Source organism: Prionailurus viverrinus, chromosome D1, assembly GCF_022837055.1.
Source record: "Prionailurus viverrinus isolate Anna chromosome D1, UM_Priviv_1.0, whole genome shotgun sequence".
Taxonomy (NCBI): domain Eukaryota; kingdom Metazoa; phylum Chordata; class Mammalia; order Carnivora; family Felidae; genus Prionailurus; species Prionailurus viverrinus.
In genome coordinates, this window is record NC_062570.1 from 85,711,891 (window position 1) to 85,735,000 (window position 23,110).

Consider the following 23,110-nt stretch of genomic DNA (forward strand, 5'->3'; position numbering starts at 1 on the left):
AAAACTTGTGAATTGGAATATTTAACAACTCTCAAGAAAGGGACTTGCCATGTTGTATCTCTTTGTTGAGGACTAAGAATGAATAATGGCCATGCTTTTGTTTTGTTTTGCTTGTTTTGTTAATGTTGCTTTAATTCATGTTTCTCAGTTGTATACTTGGAAAATAATGTTTGAGTTAACATGAATCTTTAATCCATACCTTGCTTCAAAACCCATATACTTGAGATAAAACAGGGGTGGGAATCAATAATACAGTTTCCTCAATCTAGTTATGGATATATGCTACAAGAATAGTATCAAAACCGTGAACTCTTCATCCAATGACAGGTAATATAGCTCAGTATATCCTAGATTCTGTCCTGGTAGAGGGGAAAAGCCCAGGAATCCTTAGGTGATTTTGATGATCACCCTAGACAAGGAGTTGACAAACATGTCTGTAAAGGGCCAGAGACTAAATACTTTAGGCTTGGGCAGTAGGGCATACAGTCTCTGTTGCAATTGCTCAACTCTGCCTTTGTAGCATGAAATAGACAACACATAAGGGAATGAATGTAGCTATGCCTCAGTAAAACTTAAAAAACAGACAAAAAGAGGCAGGCTGAATTTGCTCAGCAGGCAAAATTTGCTGATCCCTGTCCTAGATTGAGAACCGCTAAAAACAAGTTTGTTACAAAATAATCATCATGTAATATACAACATGATGACTACAGTTAACGATGCTGAATGGTATATCTGAAAGTTGTTAAAAGAGTAGATCCTAAGAGTTCTCATCACAAGGAAAAAACACGGTGTTTTTCGTGTGTGTGTGTGTGTGTGTGTGTGTGTGTGCCTAATAGGATGATGGATGTTAACTAAACTTCTTGTGGTAATCATTTCACAATATATAAGAAAGTCAAGTCATTATGCTGTATACCTTAAACTTATACAGTGCTCTAAGTCAATTACATCTCAATTAAACTGGAAAAAAAATCATTATGTGAAATTATTCTTAGGATCACTTTCTCCAAAGAATATTTTTTCCTGTACTGAAGTAATATAAAAACATAATATTAAAAAAGTCAAATATCTACCTCATGGAAGCCTGTGTGTAAGTGGTGGCACAATATAGTTGTGTCAAGTCTCCATGGCTATTTCTTAATGGGGGGATTCTCATCTCAGGGAGAGATGGGTGAAGAAGAAGGACTAGGAAATATTCACCAAGCTCATCCATTTCTTACAAATTTAATTTCCAAATGCACAAACATTGAGAGCAGATCTTTTTTTGCAGGAAAGCAAAACACAACAAAAACAGAGCTACTAAACTCTTTGGTGCCCCAGCAGTAAGTCAGATTTTAATGAGGTTTCCCAGAGGCATGACATTTAGAACTGCTTCCACATAACTCTTTAAAAGGTGGGAATTTTTTTTACCTTCGAAAGCACCACAGTTGCAAAAATCACCTCCATTCTAATGTTCAACTTCTGAAGAAGCACTATACCAATCTACATAAGCTGAGGACTAAACCTATCAACATTATTGGAAAACATCATATGCATACCAAATAGAGAATCCAGTAAGATATTGAGAAATGAATAGTTAACAAAATATAAAGATACACACATGGGCCTTTTCTGGAAACAGACCAGCCATTCCAAAAGAGATTTTAATACAATCATCTAGAGAAAATTATTGAAAGTAAAAAGTCAAATTCAGAGAGTGGATTTTCCCCATAAGGTATAAGTAATATGCAGTGCTGGGGTGCCTGGATGGCTCAGTTCAGTCATCTGGCTCCTGATTTTGGCTCAGGTCATGATCTCATGGTTCATGAGTTCGAGCCCCACATCAGGCTCTGTGCTGACTGTGAGGAGCCTTTTTGGAATTTCTCTCCCTCTCTCTGCCCCTCCCCTGCTCATGCTGTCTCTCTCTTTCTCTCAAAATAAATAAATAGAAACTTAAAAAAATTTTTTTAAATAATATGCAGTGCTAATAGCATCTTTTCTTCAAGACCCATGTCATGACAACAATCACAGGATTTTTCTCTCCTGTCACTTTAGAGGAGAAGATCTTGTTTCTTCATTATGACAAAATCGCATGCTTTTGATTTACTGTTCTCATCTAAAATGTATGAAATAATTTTTGTCAATGGGTTATATATTTCTGAGGCTAATTTTTCATATGTAAAGAGGGTAGAAACTTCAAATTAAAAATAAAAAAAAGGATATTGTCCTAAGTGAAATAAGTCAGAGAAAGACAAATACCATATGATCTTATTTATATGTTTAATATTAACCCCCCTCCAAAAAAATATTGAGCTCATAGATAGAACAGATTGCTGATTGCCAGGGGAAGGTGTGGAAGGTGGGTGAAACAAGTAAAGAGGGTCAAATGGTACACATTTCCAGCTCTAAAATAAATAAGTCATGGGGATGTAATGTATAGCATGAGAACTATAGTTAATAATACTATATTGCATATTTGACAATTGCTTAGAGAGTAAATCTTAAAAATTCTCATTATACACACACAAAAAATTATAACATTATATGGTGACAGATGTTAACTAAACTTATTGTGGTAATTTTGCAATATATACAAATATCAAATCATTTTGTTGTACACCTGAAACTAATATAATGTTATATGTCAATTATACCTCAATAAAAAAAATAAACAGAATGATGGCTAAAATTTGTATGTAACTATGAAAAACCAAGTCTCTACCAAATAAGGCAGTGAGAAACACTTTGTTCTGACTATATCTTACCCTTTTTAAATGTAAGAAAACATCCTTAAGTATTCATTGTGTACATCAAAATCTAAAGCTAAATAGGAAGGTTTAATTTACCATTTTTGTCAGGTGTTGTTGCTAAGATTTTAAAAATATGTAACAAATATTAGCTGTCCAAAATTAGGTTAAAGTTGGTCTCATTAATATTAATGGTAACCATACTAGAACAATCAAGAGACTAGTGAAAGACAGTAGCAGAAATGGAAAAAAAAAAACAAGAAACATAATGTCTCTGTCAAATAAAACTGAACAGAAAATGCTTCAAAAAAAATCCTCTGGTTAGAGAAACAAGATTAAAAAGAAGTAAGTTTACTTTAGCCTGTTCAGGAATTAAGAAAAAAGTCCACAGAACTATACCTGAAGCAACAGGTTTCAATGAAATGATTCCCAATGACTTTTACCTTTCTGACTATATTTTATATCAAACTATTAATGCTAAGGTAGCAGGCATTATATTTTCTCTAAAGCCCTAAAGGGTCATAATTTGGTAATATATAGTTCTATATAACATATATAGCCTGTTGTGACTATAATAAAGTGCTCTTAATTTGAGGAATTCTTCAAACATTTGCTGGTTCAGGAAGCTCAACTATGGGCATCCTAGAGAGGACAACAGATTCAAGACCTCCTTCTGGAGAAATACAGACAAAGCAGCAGTGATCTTTTGTGTGTGTCATTAACAGTACACGGCTTTTCTTGTTTTTTTTTTTTAACTTCTCCCCCAAATATTTTAAAGATGTACTTTATAAAAACCATAAAGATTAAAAAGTTTTAACTGTGTAAAAGTTTTAACATGACAGTAAGATCAAATAAAATATATTTTATAGTAGAAAATAACTTTAAATAAACTCTGGAGTCCAATTTTTAATACCTTTTAAAAAGGTACAGTAATCAAACAAGCTGGTATGATCTACTTAACTACATATTCACATTCTAGATAGGTGCTAACCAAAGAGCCCAACCATACTCTCAAGCGCTCTGAACTACAGTTCTGCACGTACTTTTCTCTGTATTCAGAACAGCTAGTGATTCAATTGTGAAGTAGATGATATGCGTTGTGTATAATGTCCTTAATAAATCAATGTAACACAACACGAAAACGGAATCTATCTTTCTATCAAAAATCTAACTTTTGGCTGGTAAATTGATTTAATAATAAATTATTTGATCCATATTTTACATGTAGATCAATATAGGAAATACAGTTTAGCATAAACAACAGGACAATCAGCGTTCATATATATTGACAAGTTTCCCAATGGTCTGTTAATATACAAAAGACTGGGACAAATTACTTATTTATATATACAAAACATGGTTATAAAGGCCAGCTGCAGGTATTTTTTTGGAAAGTGCATTTTAATAAGGTCCTATTCATTTAAGGAACAAATGGGGAAGAAGTAGTTTGCACTACAGAGTTTAGCGCAAGAGCTTTCTCTTTTTCTAACCACGAAATCAATCATTTGTCCAGACTGTGGGAGTCAGAGTTAGTTACTGAAAAGAGCTCCGTATATAAACAAGTCAATAACTCATTGTGTGTTATTGTCGAGCTGAAGAAGTCGGCTTTCAAAAAGCTGCCCCTGCTTCTCTCAGAATGAATGTCACTGTATTCAGAGACTGGGAGAGAGTCCTTTGTTTCCAGCCATTGCTGGCTGCCATTTATGTATGGGAACAGGAGGGTGGCTGCTAGGAGTGTGGGGGAAGCCACTATTTGGTATCATGGATGTCCAGGAAAAACTGAATTTTGTCAACCTAAATCATTTGTATCTGAAAATGCCTTAATGGAATTGATACAGAGTGTCCATACACACAAAAATATTTGCTAAAGAAGCAAAATGATAATGAGTCTATGCCATTTTAAAGTGAATCAGGCTGATGTTTTTGGTTTCCTACCTGTCAACAAAGATGAAGCCAAAATATAGGCAATGGTTTGAAAAGTTTAAAGTACAAAATTGAACTGGTGAACAAGTCAACATGTCAAATGAACACTATCTGTTTGGGCCATTAATATTCAGGGTTATTCTTAGAACTCTCAAAGTGTGTGTGTGTGTGTGTGTGTGTGTGTGCGCGCGCGCGTGCATGTGGGTGAACTTCTCTAAGGCATGATTTTATATGTTCAACACTTGTGATAAGTTAAGGAAATTTGAACTATTTTTTTTACTTAAAAATTGAATACCTTTTAGAATTGAACTGAATGTAAAATTCATAAGATATAAATATTATCATAGTCTTATTTATTTCATCTTAGTATTTATTAAAAACCAACTAATTTATTTAAAATCAAACTAGGAACTGTGAAGAAGCAGCAGACCAGGATTCAAGATTTGCAATTAGATTGAGCAAACAAAAAATACATGTAGATCTGTTTAATAAATGGTCTTCATTTGGGGCCAGAGGAGATGGTCTCTGAAATCTTTAAACAAAAGCTTAGCTCTTAATTAGCTAAAGTTGGAAATGTAGGTAAAGGAAGTGCTGGGAGTCTATGGCTGAATGCAACTGATCTCATTTCACCTCACAATTTAGAAAGCCACAGCATTAAATAATATAATATGCTTTCACATGCAACAACTGTGCTAGACATTTGCCACATACAACTTGGTTAATAGCAAAGTGAGATACAATTGAGGAGACAATGAAAACAATAGGTAGTGAGAAATGATGTATGCATGATGTGGATCATAATTAATTGTCAAATGGAGGTATAAACAACCCAATCTACAAGTACAAAGGTCAAAAATATTATTTAAGGTGGAGATGGAAAGGCAGAAACAATGGGTGGTATCTAGCTAGGAAAATAAGTAATAATATAGGACAATGTTATTAGTAAATATTAATTAATGTTGCTAATTAGTAATTAGTTACATGATAAAATTTGTTCTAAATACAGTTAGTGAAGTGACTTGACATGGCCTCAGGAGGGAGAGGAGAGAATACAAGCTGAGTCTTGAAGGAAGACAGAGAAGGGCAAAGCTGATCCAAGCGAGTCAGCCTAAGGCAATGGTCTGACTGGAAGGAAGCTTTCATACTGGGGAACAAGAACAAAGATGGCTGGTGGGATCCCATACATAATCTATTTCTAAACTGAATTATAAAGTGGAATATATATGTAAAATGCTAGTGTCGTGATGATGGTATAGTGACAACTTTATATCATTCAGTTCTTAGCTTTGCCTTGGTTCAGCCTCATCTTCTCAAGCTGTATATACTCTTACCTCAGTTCCAGTCTTAGACATCCCTTAACTAAATCCTGACCTGGCCTCCACTTCCAGCCAGGTTGTCTCACTTAAGTCCCTTCTGTAAAGAAATTCAAGAGTGCCACTTCCAGACTTGGGGAAGAAGCAGAACCCTTAGTTCAAAACTGGCTGTGAATTCAGGCTCTGCCACAGGTTAGTTCTGAGACACAGGGCAAGAGTTTGGTTTATACAGCCCAGGCCTTCTACAGCCAGGGATTCCTCTCCTGTCCTTGCTAATTCTCTGGAAAAAAAAAAAAGCTGCTTTTACCATAGCCTGTATCTTCTTGAGGACAGTTTGTTTTAAGGGAGCACTTACAAAAGAAATCTTTGTATATTTAAAAACCAGAAAACAAAAACATCACCACCATTTTAAAACAGTAACACTTTAAAATGTTTTTTAAACATTTTGTCTAAAAGGATGCAAAAGACAATTCTATTCTATATAATACTTTACCTACAATTTATTTAACATTTAATTAAAGAGACAAACTGTTTTGGGATGCTCGGGTGGCTCAGTTGGTGAAGCATCTGTCTTATGCTCAGGTCATGATCTCACGGTTTGTGAGTTTAAACCACCACCACCCTCAGGCTCTGAGTTGTCAGTTCAGAGCCTTGAGCCTGCTTTGGATTCTGAGTCTCCCTCTCTCTCTTTCCTTCCCCCAGCTCATGCTCTGTCTCTCTCTCCTTCAAAAACAAATAACCATTTAAAATTTTTTTTAAAAATAAACTGTTTTAAAAATCTCTTTTCTTTTCTGTTTTTTTTTTTAAATTAGTTATAAGCAAATTTTAGCCCTTTCACTTTCCATGGGAAAAGTGGCACTGAGTTAGCCTTGACTCACATGCCAGATTATAAACTTTCTGCCCAGACATCTGTCACAACTGGGAATGCCACATGACCTAAAGTGAACTCAGCTCATCCTCTCAAACTGTCTCTACTCCATTTCTTCTACTACTGCATGCAATTTTGGAGGGACCATGCTATCCAAGCCAAGGGGTGGGTCCATGACCTCTTCCTACACCAATCAGCTTCTTTCTTCAAGAGATACAGTGTTAAGAAGGGAACCACAGAGAGACATCAACAGTTGGAGAGAATCTGGCCCATTAACAGCACCTTAAAGAGACATTCTTAGATCTGGATCTCTGGAGCTATTCTGGTTTTTTCTACAGCCCCTTTCTTTGGTCTTTCTTTAAATTTCATTTACAACCACCTACCATCCCATTAAATTATTTTTGCCTAAGCTATCCCGAGACAGATCCCACTGATTGAAACCCACAAACCCTGGGGCGCCTGGGTGGCTGGCTCAGTCGGTTAAACATCCGACTTCAGCTCAGGTCGCGGTCCGTGAGTTCGAGCCCCGCGTCCGGCTCTGGGCTGATGGCTCAGAGCCTAGAGCCTGCTTCCGATTCTGTTTCTCCCTCTCTCTCTGCCCCTCCCCCGTTCGTGCTCTGTCTCTCTCTGTCTCAAAAATAAATAAAACATTTTAAAAAACCCCCAAAACCCTATCAGATATATTATGTATGTCCTCATCATAAATGCCCCATTACTTTAGGAGATCTGATGGAGTCTGTTTCTTGCAATTCAAGGTATTCAATTCAAATGTCTTAATAATATGCCAAGTTTAAAGTCCTTCGGGTATTATAAGGGCACCTGGGGTGGCTCAGTCCGTTAAGCATCTGATTCTTGGTTTTGGCTCAGGTCATGATCTCGCAGTTGGCAGGACTAAGTCCCGTGTGGGACTCTGAGATGACCATTCTGGGGCCTGTTTAGGACTCCATCTCCCCAGTCTCTCTGCCCTTCCTCTGCTTGTGTGTGTGTGTGTGTGTGTGTGTGTGTGTGTGTGTGTGTGCACGCGCTCTCTCTCATTCTCCCTCTCTCTCTCAAAACAAATAAACTTTAAAAAAATACAGTCCTTACCGTATTATAATGGGTAATGTAACAGGGGTAATGGTTTAAAAATTATCAACACATGCTTTTTTTTTTTTCTTTCCAAGTACAAAACTGCCCCAACTACCCTAGATGTTCCTAGGATTTGTCACAATAATATCAGTTCTGACATGTATGACAAAGTTGTGCAACGAAACAATATCCTTGAAAACCAGACCATTGCCTTTAGAGATGATCTGCCTCTCAAGAAAACCCTTCACTCCTCTCAGCATATAAAAAGCTAAACTTAGAAGACTCAGCCCATAAATGTCCCTTATAAATTAAGAATAATGACTGACTGCTGTTAAACGTTTGCTAGAATTAAGAATAAGGAAGATACAATGTAGAAAAAAAATTGGAGCATGCCATTTCCTTCTGTCCTAGAGAAAATGTAGGAAGAAGTCTCAGAAAGAGAAGCAAGTATAAAATAGCCAGAAAAGTTAAGTATTAAGTCCCCCTTCTATAGGGTGTGACTTGGAGAGGAAGAAAAGTATCAGATCAATGGAAACAATTCTGGGACCAAAGGGTCTTCTGCTTCCTTCCCCTCAATATGGACACAGGGAGGGAGCTGTCCTATAGCACTAGGACATAGTCACATCGACAAGATGACATGGTATAGGCTGCCAGAGGGAGACCTGAGGTTTAGCTTACCTGAACAACCCTTGGTTCCTATGTGTCTTAGGACTTGGAAGTGGCTACTTGGAAGTAATCTGAGAAGTTTGCTATAGACTATGGGCATAGTGAAGGAAATATGGCTCTATAGTGAGAGTAGCACCACAGACCACTCAAGCCAAGGCCAATTAGGTGTCAGTCAGACCTTGGGGTGGGGTTCTCTAATACCAGAGGAAGTCAAGTTTAGGGTGGATCATCTACAAAGCACCACCCTAAAAAAGAGCCTGAGCCTAAAGAATAGGCCTATAAGTTCACATGTTGCAGACCAGAAGAGCATCCAGCAACTAACTGAACAAGGGATATCCTTCCACTGGCAAGCAGCTGCCATGATAATGTATATACATTCCAATGGTCCAGCTAGAAGCCAGGGGTCCCTTTCCTCAATGCCTTGAGGATATGAAAGTCACACAATCCCTTGGTCCATATACCTGAAGGAAAGAGTCTATCTGAGAGAAAGAATGACCTAAAAAAAACTATTTAAATGATCAAATCAGACTAAGCCTTAAACTCAATCAAACATTCAGTTATTCCCACCCCCCCCCCCAATGATCCAATGGGCAAGAGCTCAGGAAGAAAGTATCAATGTCAGAAAATAACTGAAAGTCAGGTAGTCATTTTGCACACAAATTGTGTACACACATATGAGAGAGTCTGTTGTTAGACTGAGCCAAGGAACAAAAGCGAAAACAGGATTTATAAGACACAGGAGAGAAATAAAACAGTCAGACTGTACATTTGGGGAGGAAATTGATAAACTGGCACCAACCAATTGGGTAGGCCAATCAAGGGTAGCAAAGGAACCATTTTAGTTGTTTATGAATTCTCCAAATAAACTTGAGAGTTCAGTTGACAAGAAAGTGTTGCAGCCCACTTCTGTATTGTGTCTGCTTACCCTGTCACTTCAGTTACTCTAGTCCTGCACTGTTTCCAACACTAGAACATTTCATTTCTTTACACCAAGCAATAAACCCCATTTTCTGTCACTCACTAAAGTGACTATCTGAATCAGAAAATTCTTTGCAAACTGTAGTTAGGATTCTGAGGCCCAAAGAGGATAAGCCAGATAGGCCACTATCCTTACAGAAAACTGTCTGCATATGGATTAGACTCAGTGTGATGCACTTTACATCTCCAAGAAGCATATTTCCAATCATTATTGCCTGCAGTGGTGGAGAAAATCTATCTTCATCAATCCTTTGCGGCTCAGCTTTGGTCCATCTTTGTCTATGAAGTCCATTCTGGTTTCGTCCTCTCTCTCTATGCATATATGAGCTAAAATATACTACCATATACTACAGATCGTGCTACCCCCCTTTATTTCACTCTTTTATCTATTATATTTACTAAATTCCAATGTTGATATAATCAATGCACTATATTGGTTCTGTGATATGAATATCAATGAGATGCCTCTGTACCTTCAGAGGGAAGTAAGAATTGCAGTTCAGCAGTCCCTAATAGTTTTCCTGGTGTCTGTCTGTCCCCGTGGCAAGGATAAAATGTTTTCATATCTTCAGTACATTCAACTATAATGGGCAGACAGCAGACATTCAATAAATACCTATGATGGATTTAGTGATGAGTAAGAATCCTCAGATTCAGAATGCTTTTATTTTTCATTAGACAACTATTTCCTAAGCGATTTGTTCAGTGTTATGAAAAAGGGATTTTCCGGTCAAGTAATTTTCTTAAACACTAGGTTTAATCAAGATAAGTGTGTTTCTTTATAGAATGGTACCTAAGAGCCTTTAAGATGCTAATAGATGTTATTGATAACCATAAGAGCACCTCAGGGGCATCCAGCCAAATATACTTCTGGAAATGTGACAAGAGACCAACACTTCTCAAACTGGTCTTGAGAGTTGAGGATGGACCTCTAAGAGTTTACAATAGACAGTACCCAGATAGAGGGAGCATAACTCTCTCAATCACCAACATAGCTCAACCCTACTTGCTGTGCTTCTCCCAAATTAATCTACAATTCTCCAATGTAATTTCTTTGTACCTTGAAAAAGATATTCTGTAATACATCTAAAAAAGTAATGACCAAGACATTTCTGGGGAAAAAAGAAGAAACACTAAGACTAATATTAAAATGTATATTAAAATCATTACAGTACTATATCACACTGTGTAGCTTAAGACAGAACTAAAAAAACAGATCAAAACAGACACAATGTGTATACTTAGGGCTTTATTACACATTAAATGCAATGTAAGTCCACTGTCTCTTAGCCACAACTCCAAAATCCAACATTCTCTGAAAACTGGATTGTTTTCGGAACTCATCAGGCAGCAAAAGCAGCAAAGACTGATTTATAAACTATACTTCTCCCACTTAATGTGAATGTTTCGCTGTGAAAATATTAAAGTGATTCATTCATTCCATGGAACTGTTTCATACCTCACTGAGGTTATGACATAACATATGGTCAATGTACTACATTACTTTTCTAAAATCCAAAATATATCTGGCCCCAGGGTAATCAGATAAAGGATTGTGGTCTGAATTTCAAATCAACAAGGAAAGGGTGGATTGTTAAATAGGCAGCACTGGCATGGACAGCTGACTAAAACTTCAGAAAATACGTCAAATCCACTGTTTACACGCTTTTGGTGACTTCAAAATTTAAATTTAATAAGAGTACTAGAAGATAATACAGCTGATTTGTAAAGTCTGAAAGGAAAATATCTCTCCAAGTCTAATATGGGTAAATTTAATTAAATCAAAGTCCTGAACTTATGTACCTCGAAAAGTAGATTTAATAAAATTGAAAAGCAACAATACACTGAGAAAATATTTGCAATGTGACAATAAGTCAATATCCCTAATAAAAGCACTTTGAGGTACACTAAAAATTATTTACTGTTGCTTTTTTTACTTAGTGATCTTACAAGTTTATATATGATGCTATGTTCACCACAAGCACAGCTACCATCTGTCCCATTATATCACTATTACAGTATTGACTGTATTCTTTATGCTCTGCTTTTTATTCCCATGACTTACTCATTCCACAACTGGAGGCTTGTATCTCCCGTCAGCTTCATCCATCTTGCCCACACCCTGACCCCTCTCCCCTCTGGCAACCATCAGTTTGTTCGCTGCATTTATAGTTCTAATTCTGCTTTTAGTTTGTTTACTCATTTTTTAGATTCCATTCATGAGTGGAATCATATTGCATTTGTCTTTCTCAGTCTGACCGTAATTCACTTAGCATAATACCCTCTAGGTCCATCCATGTCAGGTAGATTAAAAAAATTATTAAGGAAAAGATAAACACCAAAGATACTAGGAGCAAAGAAAATGAACACACAATTTATAAAAGAAAAAACATACAAATGGCAAAAGAATAAATGCATTAAAAAGTTCAATATTGCAACTAATAAAATACTTGAAACTAAAACAATGATCAAAAAGATTTCTAATGATAAGGATTAGTGAATTTAAGGATTAATGAATACAGGGAAAATGATACTTTCATGTATTGCTGGTGAAAACACAAATGCTACAGCATTTAGAGGAAAATTTGGCAACGTATATCAAATCTTTAAAATGTGCACAAGCAGGGGCGCCTGGGTGGCTCAGTCGGTTAAGCGTCCGACTTCAGCTCAGGTCACGATCTCGCAGTCCGCGAGTTCGAGCCCCGCGTCGGGCTCTGGGCTGATGGCTCAGAGCCTGGAACCTGCTTCCGATTCTGTGTCTCCCTCTCTCTCTGCCCCTCCCCCGTTCATGCTCTCTCTGTCTCGAAAATAAATAAACATTTAAAAAATAAAATAAAAATAAAAAATAAAATGTGCACAAGCTTTGATCCAAAATTTCCAATTCTAGAAATTTTTCAATAGGAAATAATTATGGACATACACCCAAAAATTGACTGAAACAATGATAAAACGATGCTTGCAACAGTAAAGAGAACATATAATATGTAAATGTTCAAAATTAAGGGGATTAGTAAAAAAAAACAACCTATAAACTAGAATATAATCATCCATTTATGATGGATGGAGGGGCGCCTGGGTGGCTCAGTTGGTTAAGCGTCCAACTTAGGCTCAGGTCATGATCTCACAGTTCATGGGTTCCAGCCCCGTGTTGGGCTCTGTGCTGGCAGATCGCGAGCCTGGATCCTGCTTCGGATTCTGTGTCTGTCTCTTTCCCTGCCCCTCTCCTGCTCATGCTCATGCTCTGTCTGTCTCTCTCAAAAATAAACAAACATTTAAAAAATGTTTAAATAAAATAATGCTAAGGAATAATTTATAATGGAAAGTGGTAACAATGTATTAACTGCAAAATAGCAAGTCTCAAAAAGTAAGTAAGATTTTAAATATATATATCGGTTGAAAATAGCTACTCAGAATAGTGAGATTATGGTTGGTATAAGACTCTTTTTTCCTATTTACATCAGCTTATTTCTATACACTAAATTTTCTGTATTATTAATACATACACTTGCATGAATCTTGTAATAAAAAGCAGGCTCTAATATTGCTTCTTTGATACTGACCAATATATCTGATTTACTACTTATTTTAAAAACCTGCTCTCCTTCCACATTTGCCCCAACTTAATTTCCATTTTTCTCATTTTGTCTAAAACTTTAAGGGGCACCGGGATGGCTCAGTCAAGTGCCTGACATCAGGTCATGATCTCACAATTTGTGAGTTTGAGCCCCGAAGAGCCTGGAGCTTGCTTCACATTCTGTGTCTCCCTCTCTTTCTTTCTGTCCCCCTTCTGCTCACTCTCTGTGTCTGTGTCAAAAATAAATAAGCAATAAAAAATTTTAAAAAATATTCATTAAAAAAATAAATACATCTTACAAAATTTTTAATGTTTTATTTTTTGAGAGAGAGAGACAGAATGCAAGCAGGGGAGGGGCAGAAAGAGAGGGAGACACAGAATCCGAAGCAGACTCCAGGCTCTGAACTGTCAGCAGATACCAGGCTGGAACCCACAAATGTGAGATTGTGACCTGAGCCAAAGTTGGACACTCAACTGACTGAGCCACCCAGGTGCCCCATATCTCAATCTTAATAGATAAAATATAATTCAAAGGAAAACAATAATTTACAAAAAGAGACAAAACAGAAGATCAAATAATATTAGCTTCTTTGCTTTTAAAATTGCCAACAGCCTACTAAACTGTTTTGAGAGAATGGGTGGTACAAATGGATAGGGCAATGGAAGGTTTATGAATTCTTATTTAATAACTGCATTAAATTATATTTACTGCTTCTTTGGGGCGCCTGGGTGGCGCAGTCGGTTAAGCGTCCGACTTCAGCCAGGTCATGATCTCGTGGTCCGGGAGTTCAAGCCCCGCGTCAGGCTCTGGGCTGATGGCTCAGAGCCTGGAGCCTGTTTCCGATTCTGTGTCTCCCTCTCTCTCTGCCCCTCCCCCGTTCATGCTCTGTCTCTCTCTGTCCCAAAAATAAATAAACGTTGAAAAAAAAAAAAAAGGATTCTTAAAAGTGAACTGAGATGAAAGCAAAGACAGGGTAAGAGATAAGAGTGGGCCTCTCATTGTCTACTCTGTCACACTGTTCTGGGCACTGCAGACACATTGTAGCATTTAATCCTCAAAAGCACTTCAGGAAGTTATGTAAATGATGCCGAAAGAGGTTAAGTAACTTGCTCTTGAACACAAAGCAAAGAAAATTGAAGAACTATGATTCAAATCCAGGCATGTCTGCCCCCTGTGCCCATGGTTTTTAATTATGTCTTGGGTACATCAGAAAATATGATTAATAAATGAAGGAAACAGCTAGATCGTAACAGACAAATTGGCACATTTTTCCTCCATATTAAAGCATATGATTATGAAAGCACAAGGTTAAAAAATCAGAATTCTATTAACATGAACTGATTTTTTATAACATTAATAAGAAAATAAATTACATTTGGAGACTTTAGGAGAATTTATTTTCGAGGTTTGCACAAAAAAAGAAACTGGTTTAAAATCTATCAAATGTCAGAAATCATTAGTGAAACATATTGAAGTCACTTGTGTAATTCCTAACTTTCACTTCATCTCTAGAATTATCAAAATTAATACCCAATGTTATTTTTCCAATCTTAAAATATCAATTTGTGCATTCTAACACAATTGATATAATAATTAATGAATAGTATTAACAGTTTTAGATTTTATAGGTTAGATCTCTTCCTATGTACACATATAGAAATATAAGTACATAATAAATTATATATGGATTTTATGTCTATAGAAATGGTATCACTGCCATATTATTTGGCAGCTTGCTTTTTGTTGCATGGCAATGCCTTCAAATGTTCTACAAAAAACATCTTAAGGCGATCTATAACTACCTAGTACTTACAGGTATTAAAATTTCACCCAACTTGGGACACCTCGGTGGCTCAGTCAGTTAAGCACCCGACTTCGGCTCAGGTCACGATCTCACAGCTCGTGAGTCTGAGCTCCTCGTCAGGCTCAGTGCTGACAGCTCAGAACCTGTAGCCTGCTTCGGATTCTGTGTCTCCCTCTCTCTCTGCCCCTCCCCCACTCATGTTCTTTCTCTCTCTCACAAATAAATAAACATAAAAAAATTTTCATCCAACCTTTTCAAAATTTTTCAAACAAGAAGTTTGGGTTAGAGTAAGGAGCACAGTGTCTTTTTATTTGCATACTTCCTTAGCCCTTTTGCTCCTGGGAACACATCACTTTTGCTGCCATTTCATTGAAGAGAACTTAGTCACATGGCCACCTCCAACTGCAAGTCAAGCTGAGAGATAAAGAGTAGCTGTGTTTCAAAAAAAGTGGACAACGATTCTGCTGGAAGGTGAGATGTCTTCCCCATACTTGCTCTATGTGTCACACAGGTGACTGTGTGATCTACTGTCCAAACCAGGACATGCTTGAGAGTGAAATAATTAGGCTGAGATAACAAATGACCTTTAGGACTGTTTCAGGAAAATTCTCTTCCTCTATTTCTCTGCTTGATAAAGTCTTCTCTAACCCCTCTTCAGGTTGCCTTTCCTGAGGCAGTTGGTCATCCATTTTGTGTTGCTGGAGGAGTCTATTCACAACACTAGCACATCAGCTCACACATTTGTTTTGGTTACTGTCTTTCCACTACACCAGGAAATGGGCCAAGACTCTCCACTCTTTAGCCTAAGTCATCCTTGAGGTTATTGATCCTTTTCCCATTCCATTTGGTTCTAGTTAAGAGATAAAAATCACGGCAAACTCTGCCACTAGGGAGTGGGACAATTGGCTCAGTCCTGACTAAACACAGAAAAATACCTGGATTTATTTAGGAGTGACCAAAATTGAGACAGAATCCTTCCATGAACTTTAATGTGTGGTCACTGAGGAAAAAAAGATCCTCTAGGTCTCATACAATGTATCAGCTGGTATTGATCTCTAACATATTGTTGCCATATAGGAATGCAGACCTAAAAATTGGATATTTTCTCAATACTTGATCAAAAACTTAAAATCTTGAATAAGCAAAAACATACATACCTACATTTTGGTTTTACCTCTTTTTTTAAGCTCTAACTTAAGGCAAAAATCTGACCATGTCACTATCCGCTTAATGATTCCCTACTGTTTATAGGATAAAAACTCAAGTTCCTTATCACGGTCTCATCTGGCTTCTTCCTCCTCACTTGCCGCATCTCCATCCCCATCACAACTCTGATCTGCCCTTATGCTATGCCACAGAAATTTTCACATTATGATACTCATCAGTGCCCCTGCACCCTGAAATTCTGCCAGAATCTCAAAATCCATTCTTTACATCCCCTCATCCCATTCTGAGTCTTCTCTCTCAACACTGGGAATCACCACCATAATTACTGTGTTATAACCCTAAATTTTGCTCTGGGTCGTGAAAGATAAAAGGGTAAATAAATAGTAGATTTCCATAAATCTAGGTTGTACCACACATACACACCCTCATTCAATCACTCACACACAAAGTCTGCTCTGGTTTACTTCATCCAGGAGGGCTGCTGTGATTTATTTTCAGTCCTAGGCATAGGAGCCCATGTTTGATACCCTTGCCATGGTTCTACAGTAACTGTGCAGGGTGCTATCATAGCATTTATGCAGTGAATAGGTATCTCTTACACTCATTTCTTCCACCAGACTGTGAGGTCCTCTGAAGTAGGCTTTGAGTCTATATCCGTCTCTGTATCTCTTTTGCTTGGCACATAGTAGATACTTGACAAATACTGGTTAAACTGAACAGAACTGAAGACTTGGGAAATTACAGAATTCTCAAAAGAAATTACAGAAATATCTGAAGTGTGGTACAATATATACATAATATTAAGGAGAATAATGACTCCATCTTCTGGTGGCATCTTAATTCATCTACATCTGGCCTTTTAAAATTATATATTGGATGACCTTCATTACAAGGTTAGGAAAGGGTGGAAAAGGGAACCTTGGGGCTGAATTTTATTATCAGTTCTACCCTCTCTAGAGCCTAATGTCCATTCCTGTGTCAAAGCCTAATGCGGACCTTATGACATGCTTTTCCTTCCCTGGTGTTAAGTCTTACGTTCTGAATAGGAGCCACAACTCTCAGTTGTCATTCCTACCAAAGTTTTTTTTTTTTTTTTTTAGGCAAATAGACATTTATTGTATAAATCTGCACCTAACATGTAAATTCAAGATATGTTAAAAATTCATTTTGGTTTTCAGAACTTGACCTGGGTTCAAAGTTTTTAACTGTCCTGTATTTCAAATCTTGCTCATTAAAAAAATAAAGCCAAGATTTTGGTTATTGAACAGTGGTTTGAATTTGGATGTTGGGATAATTGATTTATTTACCCTAAAATGGATTCCTACCTGTTTTCCAGAATTTTTGACTTCTCAACTTTATCTAGCACCTAGATAATTTAGTAATTTTGATATTCAGTATTCACCATCATCATCATCATCCATCATTAGAGAAGAAAAAATGTATTGAGGGCTTACCATGTGCCAGGCACTGTGCTAAGCATTTAATAAAGATGATTGAGAAAATCCAAGTATTACAGAGGGACGAGTAAAGTATGTTTAAACTATTTGTTCCAAAACATGACTCAAATCTCCAGACACAAACTGTGAAATCTCTGTGGAAAAAAGAATTCTCCTCCTGAATCTTCCTGAGTTTTGTATGTGTCATATGTACAGCATTTTGCATCATGATCCAAAATATATGTACTGAATTCTTATTATGTGTCAGTCCTAGGATATAGTGGCTTTATGAGACACTTCCGACATAGAGCTCAAAATCTTAGAAAGCAGAGACAGACATGTGATAAACAGCAGCAAGTAGAAGTATGGGATTTCTGGGGATAGCCAACCTAGGCTCAGGCAAGAGAAGGAAATGTTCCTCTGACATGTTATTAGGCTAAAAACAGGCAAGAAGTAACTGAGTCAGGTTGATAAGGAAGAGCATCATAGGCAGAGAAAATGCAAGAATCACCATTTCCACAAAACATCTCATAGAGCATCTTACTTAATTTTCAAAATGACCCAGAAAGGAATTGCTACAGTCATTTTATAGATGAGAAAACTAAGACTCAGCCATCAGATCATTGAATAAGATTAGAACTCTTGTCTCTCAGAATCTAAAGCATTTCCATTCCTTCCAAAAGTGCCTGCATCAGTTCCCTATTGGACCAGCAGTTAATAAACTTTTTCTCTAAAAAGACATAGTAAATACTTTAGGCATTGCACACTAAGAGGCAAAATCAAGGCTAAAACATCAGAATTTAAATAACAAGAAAAATAAATAAATTTCCGTATATTTTTTATAAATTTCAAAATATAATAATAATTGTGTACAATATTTAATAATATAGGTTTACTACTGGGAAAAGTGAAATTCTTTGGGGAGAATAGCATTTCACTTAATTGGGGTTCAAAACTAGTGTTCCCTACAATCAAACAGATAGCAAATATTCATTTGTGGAAATCATTCTTCACTTGTGGATCATACCAAAAACGGTGACCGGTCAGATTTAGCCTATGGGCTACAGAGCTTAGAACCCCTCTATTAAACCATAAACATCAAGAGCAGCACTGTCAAAAATTTAATGTGAGGTTCATTATATAATCTTAAATTATCTAGTAGCTACATTTAAAGAACAGGTAAAAATAAACAGGTCAAAGATAGTTTAGTAATTTATTTAACCAAAATATTGCCATTTAAAATTATAGTCAATACCAAAATTATTGGTAAGATACTTTGTCATATTTTTTTCATGCTGACTCTTTGAATTCCTGTGTGAATTTCACACAGCATGCCTGAGTTTGGACTACTCATATGTCAAGTGCACACATATCTAGAAGACAGGTCTGTGTTAGAGCCTAAGAATACATAACTGAGAAAAGTGGATCATACAGAATCTATGTTCCGCTGACGAGTATGAATTTTGTCTAAAAGTTGCAACTGCCACTAAGCTCCACAAAATGTTGTCATATGGAAGGGTGATCCAATACATTGCTAGCTGTTCCAGATTTTCTGAGGAATCAAAAATACAGAATTTAGTGTAAAAACTCATTTATAGGTGCTTGTAACTAATTTTTACAAATTTTATACACACTCGCAGGTCAAATAATTTACATTTGCATACTAAATCTGGCCATGACCTCCTTCACATTTATGCCTGGTCTATCTTTTCAGCATTTAAACTACAGTATAGATAGGGACTCGATAAATTATAAGGCTTTCAAGTGAAGGCAATAAATATTTACAAATAAAATACCTTGAGCATGTCAAAGGAATGATAATGAATGATAATAAAAATAATTATGGGGGCGCCTGGGTGGCGCAGTCGGTTAAGCGTCCGACTTCAGCCAGGTCACGATCTCGCGGTCCGTGAGTTCGAGCCCCGCGTCGGGCTCTGGGCTGATGGCTCAGAGCCTGGAGCCTGTTTCCGATTCTGTGTCTCCCTCTCTCTCTGCCCCTCGCCCGTTCATGCTCTGTCTCTCTCTGTCCCAAAAATAAATAAACGTTGAAAAAAAAATTTAAAAAAAAAATAAATAAATAAATAATTATGGAAATAATCACATCCATATTTTCAACCATCTTATCACAAGTTTACTCACTGAGGTTCTTCAATAGTATTTTGAATAATAAAAATCTTTAATTAAAAGTAGGCATAACCACAATAGCCAACAGGTGGAAGCAACCCAAATGTCCATCAACAGAAGAATGAATAAACAGACTGTGGTCCACACATGCAGTGGAATATTGTTTAGCCCTAGAGGAAAGAAATTGTGCCATATGCTGCACCCCAAATGAAACTTGAAAACATGATGACAAGTGAATTCAGCCATGCACAAAGGGACAAATACCGTTATGATTCCACTTACATGAGGTACCTAGAGTAGTTACATTCATGGAGACAGAAATAGAATGGTGGCTGCCAGAGGCTAAGGAAGAGGGAGATGGAGAGAGAGTTAATGCTTAATGGATTCAGAATTTCAATATGGAAAGATGTAAAAATTCTGGATGCATGGTAATAATGTTTTCACAACAATGTGAATGCATTTAATGCCACAGAATGTATGCTTAGATTAAAATGGGAAATTTTAGGTTATCATACTTCACCACAAAAAAGTGGTGAAACATATTTTAATAAGAAAAAAATGCTCATTTTTATTTTTTTAAATATCTTAAAGGAGTGCAGTAGAGCATTTCAAATTCACACAAATTAGATAAGAAAAAAACATGAAATGATGAAAAGTTAATGATAAATGTTTTGAAGTGTCAGTTTTTCCTATCCAAAATGCACACTGACTGAAATAAGATTAGCAATGTCAATTTGTCCAAAATGTGGTAAAACTCCTTTGGATGCCTAAAAAAAGTCGTTAAGTTTGATTGGTAGTGAGCATTCTATTCACAGTAGTCCCCCTTATCTGTGGTTTCATTTTCCAAGGTTTCAGTTACCCCAGGTCAACCACCACCTGGAAGCAGATGATCCTCCTGATGTAGTCTCGGAGGGTCAATAGTAGCCTAATGCTATGTCACTGTGCCTACAGCATTCACCTGACTTCACCTCATCATGTAGGCATTTTATTATCTCACATCAGCACAAGAAGAAAAGGATGAGTAGAACACAATAAGATATTTTGAGAGAGACCATGTTCACATAACTTTTTTATTACAGTATATTACTTTAGTGGTTCTATTTTCTTATAGTTACTGTTGTTAGTCTCTTATTATGCCTAATTTATAAGTTAAGCTCTATCATAGGTATATGCTTTAGGAAAAAACATAGTATATAGAGTTCTGTATTATCTGTGGCAAACCACTAGGGGTCTTGGAAAGTATCCCCCACAGATAAGAGGGGGCTATTGTATATGTAAATAAGAACTTCCAAAGTTTCTTTTTTTAATTTTTTAATGTTTATTTATTTTTTGACAGAGAGAGACAGAGCATGAGCAGGGGAGGGGCAGAGAGGGAGGGAAACACAGATCCAAAGCAGACTCCAAGCTCTGAGCTGTCAACACAGAGCCCGATGCGGGGCTCGAACTCACAGACCGCAAGATCATGACCTGAGCCAAGGTCAGACACTCAACAGACTGAGCCACCCAGGCGCCCTGTGAACTTCCAAAGTGTCTGAGAATATTCCAAAAGAGTTGCTTACCTGTATATTTTATATATTCCTTTCCAATATTCTTTTTCTTTTTTATTTGAGAGAGAGGGGCAGGTAGAAGGGCAGAGGGAGGGAAGCCGGGGGGAGAGAGAGAGCTAGAGAGCGAGAGAGAGAGAGAGAGAGAGAGAGTGAGAGAGAGAGAGAGAGAGAGAGAATCCCAAGCAGCCTCCACACTCAGCGCAGAGCCCAACTTAGGGCTCCATCCTACAACCCTGGGATCGTGACCTGAGCTGAAATCAAGAGTCATATGCTCAACTGACTGAGACACCCAAGTGCCTCCCCCTTTCCAGTACTATTTTCACAATTACTGGGGATTTGTACCAATAACAATAATCCTTACCTACCTCAAAGATTAAGAACTTGGAGGGTATTATGCTAAGTGAAATAAGTCAGTCAGAGAAAGACAGATAGCATATGTTTTCACTCATATGTGGATCTTGGGAAACTTAACAGAAGACCATGGAGGAGAAGGGGGAAAAAAAGTTACAGAGAGGGAGGGAAGCAAACCATAAGAGACTCCTGGATACTGAGAACGGACTGAAGGTTGATGGGGGGTTGGGGAGAGGGGAAAGTGGATGATGGGCATTGAGGAGGGCACTTGTTGGGATGAGCACTGGGTGTTGTATGGAAACCAATTTGACAATAAATTACATTAAAAAAATCAATGAGATAACTTCAACCCAGAAAAATCACATCATAAACTACAAAGCACTGTACAAATATGTTTACCAAAGAATTAATAAAGCAAAGGTCAATTTTTCCCCTTGTTCCACCCACAATATTACATATTCTGAAAACAAATCTGAATTAATAATTTACCAAAATGGCTGCTTTCCTCCAGCCACATTTACTGGCAAAATATTCTCCATTTCCTCTAATCAACATAGAGACAAAAAGTTACACCTTGCAATTTTTAAGTACAATTTCATAGGGCAAATGTTTCCCAAAACTATTTGGGTGTCTCCTCTCTGACCCAGATAGATTTGCATTTATAGAGAATTCAGAACAGGATGCTCCTAGCTCAATACTTTCACCATTCTAGTATCAAAGAACTCTCATCTCCATTTTCCAATGCAAGGTCTGTGTTTGGAATTCATTTCTGTGGGAGGTCATAGAGTCAAACACTATGACTGAGAAAGGAACTGTTATTCACAATGCAGGCAGTAAGTGTGAGCCCAGATTGCAAGGGCAATCAAATCTCATGCTTCAAGAAAGAAAATGATCATTTGCAAGGTCAGAAAGGAGTTTCCTCTTCTCTTTTAATAGGAGATACCAGGCAGCTTGATAAATGAATTGTAGGGGAGGGGAAATCTATCTTGGTTCTAAAATACAAAGTATTCATGATACCCCTTTCACCAAAAAGATTGGGGATTAGCTATATAGATGAAATGATCCTCTGTGAAGTCTGTATCTCGTGTTTCTTATGGTTCAACATGATACACACTTAGCTTATTTTTGCCATGTGCCTTGGTAATAACTCCAAACAATTCTGCACTTGATGGTCATAGCGAAATAGTGAAATTTATTTCCATTAATCATTAATTTCTGATGACTTTAATGAAGCAACAATTCTGCAATTAACTTCACTGTCACTTTAGTTTCTATAAAATCTGCATAGTTTTCATAATATAAAAACTGATTAATTGGTGATTATAACCATCATATAAGACTTACCTTCACTACATTGAATAAGTAAACACGAATGTTTCATAAAGTTCCTAAGACTGATCACATAGTTTTAGTTTTTTAAGTTTTTATTTAAATTCCAGTTAGCTAACACACAGTATAATATTAGATTCAACAGTATAGCGATAAAACACTTTCATACATCACCCAGTGGTCATCACAAGTGCACTCCTTAATCCTCATCACCTATTTAATCCATCCACCACCCATC

General features: G+C 37.0%; 1 protein-coding gene across 2 annotated transcripts in view; it reads right to left on the reverse strand.

Moving 5' to 3' along the window:
- Positions 1 to 23,110, reverse strand: part of DCDC1 (doublecortin domain containing 1) — a 491,420-nt gene that overhangs the window by 263,836 nt on the left and 204,474 nt on the right. The window lies entirely within an intron of this gene.